Source organism: Primulina huaijiensis, chromosome 1, assembly GCF_012295235.1.
Source record: "Primulina huaijiensis isolate GDHJ02 chromosome 1, ASM1229523v2, whole genome shotgun sequence".
Lineage (NCBI taxonomy): Eukaryota > Viridiplantae > Streptophyta > Magnoliopsida > Lamiales > Gesneriaceae > Primulina > Primulina huaijiensis.
Window position 1 is genome coordinate 11,360,622 of NC_133306.1, and position 10,714 is coordinate 11,371,335.

Here is a 10,714-nt window from a genome sequence, read left to right on the forward strand (position 1 = left end):
AGTTATATCATCCATAAAAACTTCTACAAATTCTTCAATCATATCACTGAAAATACTTAACATGCATCTTTGAAAAGTAGCCGGAGCATTACATAAACCAAATGGCATTCTTTTAAATGCAAAAGTTCCGAAAGGACAAGTGAAAGTAGTTTTTTCTTGATCTTCTAATGATATAGGTATTTGATAATACCCCGAATACCCATCAAGAAAACAGTAATAAGAATTTCCTGCTACTTTTTCTAGATATTGATCTAAAAATGGTAGTGAGAAATGATCTTTTCTAGTTGCATCATTTAATTTTCTATAATCAATACACATACGCCAACTAGATGGAATCCTAGCTTGTAATAACTCTCCCTTTTCATTTTTTATAACAGTGATGCCTGACTTTTTAGGTACTAGTTGTGTTTGACTTACCCATTTACTATCTGAGATTGGATAGATAATTCCAGCGTCTAATAGTTTTTAAACTTCATTCTTAACAACCTCCTTCATATGTGGATTTAACCTTCTTTGTGGTTGTTGATATGTTTTAGAATTTTCTTCCAAATGAATTTTATGCGAGCAAATTAAAGGATTTATACCTTTTATATCTTTCAAAGTCTATCCAATTGAATTTTTATATTTTTTAAGTAATTTAATTAAATATGTTTCTTGATTTGGTAGAAGAGTGGAAGAAATTACAACAGAAAATGTTTTATTTTCACCAAGAAATACATATTTCAATTCGAATGGTAAAACTTTCACCAAGAAATACATATTTCTAGTTGCATCATTTAATTTTCTATGTCAACCACGACCTCTACCTCGAGTAGCCATGTGTGATATACAATAGATCAACCACAGATAACATCACAAAATCACAATCATCTCAATCTTGTATCAATCATCTCTGGCTCTCGAGACTCAACAATCTCAAAAATCTCGAATAAAACTCAACCATATAATATCTCAATTTAAATCATGTATTTCACATCATAGCACAATGAAAATTCTAACAAATATATAACATGATCAATCAATTCTAACTGACTCGATCTACCCTGTTCCCAAATATCTTACGCTCTGATACCACCTAATGTGGGGCCTCGGGTCCGATATCTAATACTAATAATTATAATTGTCACACACCAAATGATTGAGTAAAATACATAATTTGTTGTTCACAAACTTACATAAACATCGTCAAAATAATTTAATTGTCTCAAATGTTTGAAATATAAATTTTCAACATGCCAACATGAAGTAGTGAACCAAAGAAATCCAAACATCATCACATAGCTCCTAAGACCCGAGAATCCCACTCTAACTCGTATCTCCTCGCCTTGAGCTGGACTCTGGCATCCCAAGCCTCGCCTCATCTACCGTCAAGCACATGAAAACAAGAGGTACCGGACATGCCGGTGAGTATAAACCCAGTATGATACAATCAATCACAAATGAGAGTTAAATTTTCAAATATTTCATATAAATTCGTAAAGATGCAATATAATGCAATGCATGATCAGAAGCTGTGGGCTATCAATAAATCTCAAGATCAAGTGAATCATCTGGTCATAGGGTACCCAAGGGAATAGAATCACCCAGCAACATCCACCGACTAATCCGCTTGGGGTGGGGTGCTGTGTTCTACAATCCCAGGACTATCGTGCGCCTATAGAGAGTGTTCAGGCCATAACAGCGACCTCCGCATACACTATGCAAACTCAACTATAGCCCCATACGTCCAACAAATCAATATATCAGGGCGACCTCCGCCATATCAAATCTGAATCAACAAGTGGCTCAATATGCAATGTCATGATGCAAATCAATATCATCATCTCGATATCATAATCAACTCATCTCAATACAACAATCATCATCAAATCACCAATAGTTCATCAAGCCATAGAGTTTTCAATTTAAAATAAAAATGATACTTTTACCTCGTATGTTATCGATCGTAACATACCTTTCAAATATTACCAAAAGAAGATTGAAATGTGTAGATGAGAAGTCTTGAACCTTTGAATTCGACTATAACTCAAGGACTTTGATCATCTATCAAAACAGAGTAATTTCTGTTCAAAATTCATAATTAGTTCAATACTGCTTTGAATCAAGATCCGTAAATTTCTTAACCTTAATATGCCATAAAATCATTCATTGAATCATTTCATCAAACACATAGCTTGCGTGTTAAAGAAATTAGTTCCTATACTTTGCCATTGGCTTCAATTCAATTTTAAATTCAAACCAACACAATTTCAACATCTCCAACATCTCAAATATCAACACAAATATCAAATCTAAACTTCATCTCATTTCCAAACATGAATAAAAATATAACATACTTACACCATCTCGAAGATCTTGGAGAGAGGATCACAAATCTAACTTCATTTCATAATTTCCTTGAACAAATCTCCCATAGATTGAAGAAGAAATTAGAAGATGAAAGGAAAAATGAAGAACCCTAGCTCTAAACCGATGGAGTAGGAAAAAGAGAAGAGAAAATGATACAAAAATCATTCCCCAATCAAATATATACCATCCAAACCTCAAAATACGTTTTTTGTACAAGTGCTGGGCGCCATGGCGCGTGATTTTGGCGCAGCTGGGCGCCCCTTGCTGCCCAAACACCAAAATTTCAGCACTGCGCGTGCTAGGGCGCCGGATCCTGCGCAGGGGCACGCAGTATTCTGCCAAGAACGCATTTTTAACTTCAGAATTTGCGAAAGTTGTAAACTACAAAGTTGTAGCCCTATGTCTTGGCTTGCATCTCCGATTGGCCTCATGTCATTTGGAGATCTGAGTAAAACGTTATGCTAAATCACCCAACATGTGTCATTGTAGGAACGACGATACGCACGACACATTTCGGGGCGCTTTTGGCTCGTCTTCTCTAATGATTTGAACAAAACTCAAAACATGAAAGTAATAGCCTTATGTCATATCTTTCTAATGGAAGTAGCCTCACATCAATTGGATCAATATACAAAACATTATGCTAAAAGCCACAACTACTGCCACATTTTTCATACCGTTTCTGCACTTCCATCACCTATTTAGCTCAAATTCAACCTTTGATTATACCCATCAATTATCTATTCCATTCTATAACATTCATTACCATTTATACCATAACATAAAGTCATAAACCATCACAACTAATGCAACAATATTTCAAAATTCGGGCATTACACCTATTCTAGTCTCGGCCACTTTCTGAAATTTCAACCAATTAAAACTATCCCCACCACACAAACACACGACAACACGTCAAAGGCAAAGAGGAATTTTCGAGAATAGCTTAAGGAATAATCAAGCCAAGGTTCTTGTCCGTTCTTCGCAATCGGCAACAGTTTTTCGTGCGTTAAAAACGCAAAGGCACGTCATATTCTTTTTTTACTCATCATCACACCATATTATGTATTTATTTACGAATTTGCACGAAAACAAGTCATACAACTTCTAAATTTCGTAGCCATGCATATAGGTGCTCTAAATCCTTGCTTTTTGGTTCCAAAAATATGTTTTTATGTGTTAGAAGGGGCTGCCATGATTAGGACATGATCAAGGATGGTTTTACATGAAATATAGACTCTCAGATCACAACCAAAACGCTGCAAATCAGGGAAAACGAAACTAGAACCGTAAAATCTGTCAAGGGGTAGGTAAGGCTCGGTTTTGGGGCCAAGCTTCGGGTTTAAGGGGCTAGGCTTTGCATGGCTTGGCTTGGCACATGGATGAGTCATGGGGGACTTAGGGAAAGAGTCCTAGCCAGGCTAGGACTCGAGCTAGGTGGGCTGGGAGGAGTCCTTGTTGACAAGGACTCCACACGAGAGCCCAAGGGAACATGCGCAGGTTTCAGAAGTTTTGGCAGGGAGGAGGGGCTCGGCCAGGGGGCTGGGCTGGGTTAAGCTAGGTCCGTTAGGGTCTAGAGAAGGTGGTCCAGGGTCGAGACAAGGGCTGGTAGGGGTAGGTTCAGGCAGGGCATGAGAAAAACCAGAAACGTGAGGGATGCATGTAGCGCACAGGTTGCTGCCTTCTTCAGGTGGCTCGTGCGCAGGGTCCTGGGGCTGGGTCGGTCTGGGCTTGGTCTGGGCGTGGTCTAGGGAAGGTTAGTGTCGTGAGGGGCCGAGTGGTTAGGGCTTGGAGGTGTCCTAGTTGACAAGGGAACCTAATACACTAAGAATACTAACTCACGCACACATGCAAATAAAGGGGGTCTAGTTTCAGCAGGTTTTGAGCAAGCAAGGGCTGGTGTTTCGGCCTGGGCTTGGTCAGTAGGGTTCCTAGGTGGGTTGGCTAGGTTTTGGCTCAAGGTGGCTCGGGCGTGGCTTGAGTAAATCGGGAGATGGCTCGGTGGGTTCGTTACTGTGTCCAAAACAAAAATTAAAAGGCTAAAAATGAATCCATGGGTCCACGAGGGTGGCTCATGACTTGGAAGGGTAGAATAAATCTTAAAAATGCTATGTTTAAAATTTGGGATCAAAATAACGAGTTTTGGATTTGTTCGGGATTTAATCGCCACACGAAACGCTAATTAACGAACTAATTAAAACGCATAGTTTTAGGCTTCATAAAATTATGGAAAATAGTATTTAAGCTCAAATAATTATTAAAAGTCGAAGTTTTTAATTTGGAAATTTTATATTAAGTTTTGGTTTAATTCAGGATTAAAACGCATTAATACGTTATATTTAAAGATTAATTTAGAAGTCATCGAATTAAGCTAAATAAAAATATGAGAAAATTCATGTAGACTTAAATAACTATTTGGGACATGTTAAAGTCAATAAATTTAAGAAAAAGTCAAAAACGTGAAATTTTACGTCTAGGGGTAAAACGGTCTTTTCACATCTAGAAATTAGTAAACGTCATGACAGTGTCTTATTTGCTGTTTTATACGCTAATATGATTATTTTAAATGTTTATGAAATTTTGTATATTTTAAAATGTTTATTTTAAAGGTTTATGGATTTTATATGTGTTAAATTGTGATTTCTAAATGATTACGGATTTTTATGATTTAATATGGAAATTAAAAGACATGTTGCATGCTTAGTTTCGAAAATCCAAATGATACCTATATGCATGTTTTTTTTAAAGTGGTGATAACATGTTGAAGGACGTGAAGGGATTGTGACTATTACATGTTGGAAATGTCGTGAGGGTTACGGTCCCAGTGGGAGCCCGACGATCTTGTTTCCATTAATAGGAATACGAATACGAATACATGATACGAATACAAATATGTTAATACGTAGGCCAAGGCCCAGTTGACCGGTGAGAGTGTTGCTGATGTCCCCGCCGCCCAGTACTGAGGTTACATATATATGGATCCATCGCCCAATACGTTTAAGAATATGAGTCACAATCACGATCTGAATTCAACTTACACGAACATGAATATGGATACGAATATGGATATGGATATGAATATGAATATGTTTATATTGATATGAAAATGTTTATGTTTAAAGAGGATGCATCATTATGAAAATGTTTTTATTTAAAGTTTATGCATCATGAAAATGTTTACGAAAATGTTCATGTTTTAATTTTATGCATCTTCATGAAAACGATATTTTAAATACAAGTATTTTTCACTGTTGTATGTGATCTGTATATGTATTACTTGTTATCAAGATTATGGTGTGTTGAGTCTTTAGACTCACTAGGTGTGATTGATGCAGGTGATTATGATGATTATGTTTGTGGAGGTCTTGGTGGTTGATCAGACTGGACTGAAGGTGCACATAACCCGAGGACCGACGCTAGTTTTCCGCATTAGTTATGATTAATGATTTTAAGTTATGTTAAAGATATTTTTACGACTTTTTATTTAAGCTTTTGAGTGATTTTTGAGAGATTATAGTATGGGCTGTATTTCTCAAATATATAGTTGCTTGTTTTATTTTAAAATTGTGTCCAAAATATTTTATGTAATTTTTATGGTTCGGCCGATGTTAAGTGAGGTTTGAAAAAAAAAAATTTAGTACTTTTTAAGCAAAACGAATAGCAGACGTCTCACTTTTAATTCAAGTTTTGTATTATCATCTTCTTTAAAATTATTTTCAGACTCAAAACTTTCTATTGAAAAATCTTCAGATTGTTGATTTAAGTTTTCTTCTTGTATATTTTCTTCCACAATTGTCTCAATTTCATTATCATATTCATTTTCATTAATACTTGGTTGTTTACATAAACTGAACACATTAAGTTCTAGAGTCATATTTCCAAAAGACAATTTCATTATTCCATTTCGACAATTAATTAAAGAATTTGAAGTTGCTAGAAATGGTCGTCCCAATATTACTGGAATTTCATTATGTACTTCTATTGGTTGTGTATCCAAAACAATAAAATCTACAGGATATATGAATTTATCAACTTGAACCAACACATCTTCTACAATACCTCTAGGTATTTTGATTGACCTATCCACCAGTAAGAGAGTAACAGAAGTTGGTTTTAATTTTCCTAAATTAAGTTTTTCATAAACTGAATAAGGAAGTAAATTCACACTTGCTCCCAAATCTAACAAAGATTTTTTAATTTTATTTTCTCCAATAATACATGAAATTGTTGGACAACCAGGATCTTTATATTTTAAACTAGAATTATTTTGAAGAATAGAACTTACTTGTTCAGCCAAGAATGCTTTCTTCTTCACATGCAATTTTCTCTTCACAGTACATAAGTCTTTTAAAAATTTTGCATATGAAGGTACTTGTTTAATAGCATCTAATAATGGAATATTTATCTTTACTTGTTTAAAAACTTCATAGATATCAGAATCATTTTTTTGTTTTTTATGATTTGTTAATGCATGAGGAAATGGTGGAGGTTTATTTGATTCATTTACTATTTCAGATGATTTATCATTCAACATATTATTTTTAGAATTTAAGGTATCATCATTCTCAAAAGTATCAGGATTATCATCCTTACTCTTTGATTTTAAATGATCCTTGTTTTCATTACTATATGGATCATTAACTATTTTACCACTTCTAAGGGTAATAACAGATTTTATTTGATCAATTTTTTCATTTTTTAATTCTTGATTTTGATTTTTAGGATTAGGTTGAGGTTGAGATGGAAATTTTCCTTTTTCATGAATATTAAGTGCAGATGCAAATTTTGCAAGAGTTTCTTTCAAATCAGTCATAGATTGACTGTTTTGAATATTGATAGATTCTTGCTTTTGGATAAATGCATGAATTACATCTTCAAAGTTTTTTCTTGGAGGTGTAACATAAGGAATATAACCTTGATGATTTTGGTTATTTTGAAAATATTGTTGTGAGGGTTGTGCATTATTATCATTCCTCCAACTAAAATTAGGATGATTTTTCCATCCAGGATTATATGATGTTGAAAAAGGATCTAGTATTGGTTTTTTATAATTGTTAACATAATTTGCTTGTTCATGGAGACATTCTTTAAATGAAGGTAATGTTGGACAATCTTTTGTAGCATGATCATGTGTATCACATATATGACAAACAATTTCTTGAATACTTTTTAATTGACCACTCTTTTTCATTTCTAATGACTCAATTTTTCTTGCTAAAGATGCAAGTTTAGCTTGAATATCTATATCATCTTTAAGATTATAGATACCACCCCCATTTGTTGAATTATTGATTTTAGTTGTTGGTGGTTCTATTGTGCCTATATTATCCCAATTTTGAGCATTTTCTGCTAATGAATCCAAATACTCCATAGCTTCATTTGGGTTTTTATCTTCAAAAGTTCCATTACACATGAATTCTATCATTTGCCTATCTTTAGGTATTAGACCTTCATAAAAGTGAGAAACTATTCTCCATGTTTCAAAACCATGATGTGGGCATGTATTAAGTAATTCTTTATATCTATCCCAACATTGATAAAATGTTTCTCCTTGTTTTTGAGAAAAAGTAGTAATTTGTCTTTTAAAAGAGTTTGTTCTATGGGAAGGAAAAAACTTTTTGAGAAATTGTTGTTGCATTTCTTCCCATGATCTTATTGAACTTGATCTCAAATTTTGTAGCCATGTTTTAGCTTTATCTTTTAAAGAAAAAGGGAAAAGCTTTAATCGAACTATATCCATGCTACAATTTTGATCATTATAAGTGTTACAAACTTCCTCAAATTCTCTTAGATGTAAATATGGATTTTCAGAATCTAAGCCATGAAAATTTGGTAAAAGTTGAATAATTTGAGGTTTAAAGTTGAAATTAGATGCATCAGGAGGAAAAACTAAACAAGATGGGGCACTAGTTCTAATAGGGTTCATATGGTGCCTAAGTGTTCTTAATTGATCATGTTCTTGATTATTATTATTATTATTGTTATTATTGTTATCATTATCTTGATTATTTGAATTATCATCCATGTTTAAATTATTTTCAGATACTCGAATAAGTCTACCACTTTTTTTTTTTTTTTATATACTCAAAAAAAAAAAAACAACACAATACTTATAAATAAAACATAATTAACAAATATAAACTTAATTTATACCTCCCCGGCAACGGCGCCAAAAACTTGCTACTACTTAAATTATAATTCACCCAAGTGTAGGTTGTCTGCAAGTAATATATTTCGTAAGTACGAGATCGATCCACAGAGAGGTTATTTTAAGTTTAAATTTATTAATTTATAGATTACCAAATGCAAGAACGAAGTTTACAAATTATAAATTTTGTCAAGGCTCGAGGATTTATTCTTGGTTTATGCAATATTGTTTAACTAAAAGTAAAACAAAGGAAACCACCATAAATAATGGTTCCAAGAAAATTAAATATTTAAACACACACCTAATATAATATAGTTCCCACTATAGAAAATACCGAATTCACCGATATTTTATATATGGTACCTATGATTATATATATAACTATATAAATATATAACTGCATAAAATAAATGTTAAATTAAATCATTATATTTCATTTAGAACAACCGGCAGAGCCACGCTATTGCCTAAATGAAATATATGATTTAATAAGTTAGTTGCGGGAAAGTAAAAGTTAGTTGCAAAAATAAAAAGTTATTTGCGATAAAATAAATGTTAGATGCGGAAAGTAAAAGTTAGTTGCGATAAAGTAAATGTTAGATGCGGAAAGTAAAAGTTAGTTACAATAAAGTAAATGTTAGATTGTTAGATATTAGTATTAAATCATAATATTTCATTTAGAACAACCGGCAGAGCCACGCTATCGTCTAAATGAAATATATGATATAATTATATAAATAAACATATATATATATATATGTATAATATAACAATAATAATTGATGAAATATTTATTGTATCAAAATTAAATAACAAATCAAGATAACCACTTAAATGGTATCAAGCATTTGTTGTAAATTGATCACAACAAATAATTCATTTTTATACCTACAATAAAAAGAAATTAGCAAAATGAAAAGAAATAATGAAAGAACATACAAAATATAAACAATCTTACTTCACCAAGAATTCATCCTCTTCACCTTGACATAATAGATTTAGCTTTCCATGAACTTACTTTTGATCAACACTAAAAACATTACTCATAATTTGGAAAATGAAAAATATATTGGAACTTAGAACTTTTAAACACACTCACACTATATTTTACAATGAGATAGAATGATTCTCAAGCTAGCACAAGGCCTCTATTTATAGGCCAAATCAGAGAAAGGGTCAAAAATTTTATTAATGCCATGTAGTTGTAATAGTAGTCTTTGTCTCCTCCAACTTGAATTCCATGTCCCTTCTTTCAATGCTTTGTTTCACGACTTTAATCACCATTCTTTCAATGCTTTGTTTCACGACTTTAATCACCGAATTTGACTCAGCTCAAAACATCAAACATGTGGGGAATTTTCTGTAGATGAATTCGGACACTTGGTTCACCTCATTTGGTTAAATATTGAAATAGGTATGATTTTTTTACTATATGCTGGTCATGTTGAAAGTAAATTTGTCCTCCTTTTGATATTTTCACAATTTGATCATCTTAACCAACTATTTAGGCAATCATGTCTTCTGCAAAAATGTAGATAGTTTTTCAAGGATTCCAAAAATGTTTGAATCACCTCCATTTGAATTTTCTAGCTTGAGTTATCATTATTTTACCAACAAGTAGAAAATCTGAAAATAAAACATATTTAGTAAGACATTTAAATATAAACACACAATACTAAAATAACATAATTTTATAATTTTAATGAAACTTAAATTTTAAAATATAGGTTTTAACATATAACAAATTATTAATTTTAAGTTTAATCCTCAACATATTTTTTAAATGTTCATGTTAAATCATAAAAATCCATAAACATTTAAAATAATCACTTTAACATCTAACAATTCATAAACATTAAAAAAATGATAAATCCTTTCAAATGCTATTTTCTTGACTTAAAATAAAATTATAACTTCAATTTTTAACATCTTAATCGTCTTCGGTCTCCTTTCCCGGTTCGACATCGAATATTCGTCTGAAAGATAAAAATCATGAAAACATCTTAAATAGAATAAAATCGTATAATAAAAAATATATATATATATACTTTTAAAATAATTTAACACATAGCATGCATTGCTTAAATTATTAACTAAAAAAATAAATAAATTCAATCATGCATGGAGTTTACGTGTACTAGTTTTTGGGCACTACAAATGTAATGTTCCACGGACTTTGTAGTAGGATTACCACAGTCAAGACAAAACTATGATGGG

General features: G+C 32.3%; 1 long non-coding RNA gene and 1 other non-coding gene across 2 annotated transcripts in view; one reads left to right on the plus strand and one right to left on the minus strand.

Annotated features, from left to right (window-relative positions):
• LOC140973150 (uncharacterized) overlaps nt 1–2,430 on the minus strand; it is a 14,370-nt gene extending 11,940 nt beyond the window's left edge. The window contains exon 1 of the long non-coding RNA XR_012174579.1: nt 2,341–2,430. This is a non-coding gene — a long non-coding RNA (uncharacterized lncRNA). The remainder of the gene's footprint in view (nt 1–2,340) is intronic.
• Nucleotides 2,431–7,832: 5,402 nt separating this feature from the next.
• On the plus strand, nt 7,833–7,943 carry LOC140991362 (small nucleolar RNA R71). Its single transcript, XR_012177849.1, has one exon. It is a non-coding gene; the product is annotated as a small nucleolar RNA R71 (small nucleolar RNA).
• The last annotated feature ends 2,771 nt before the right edge of the window (nt 7,944–10,714 follow it).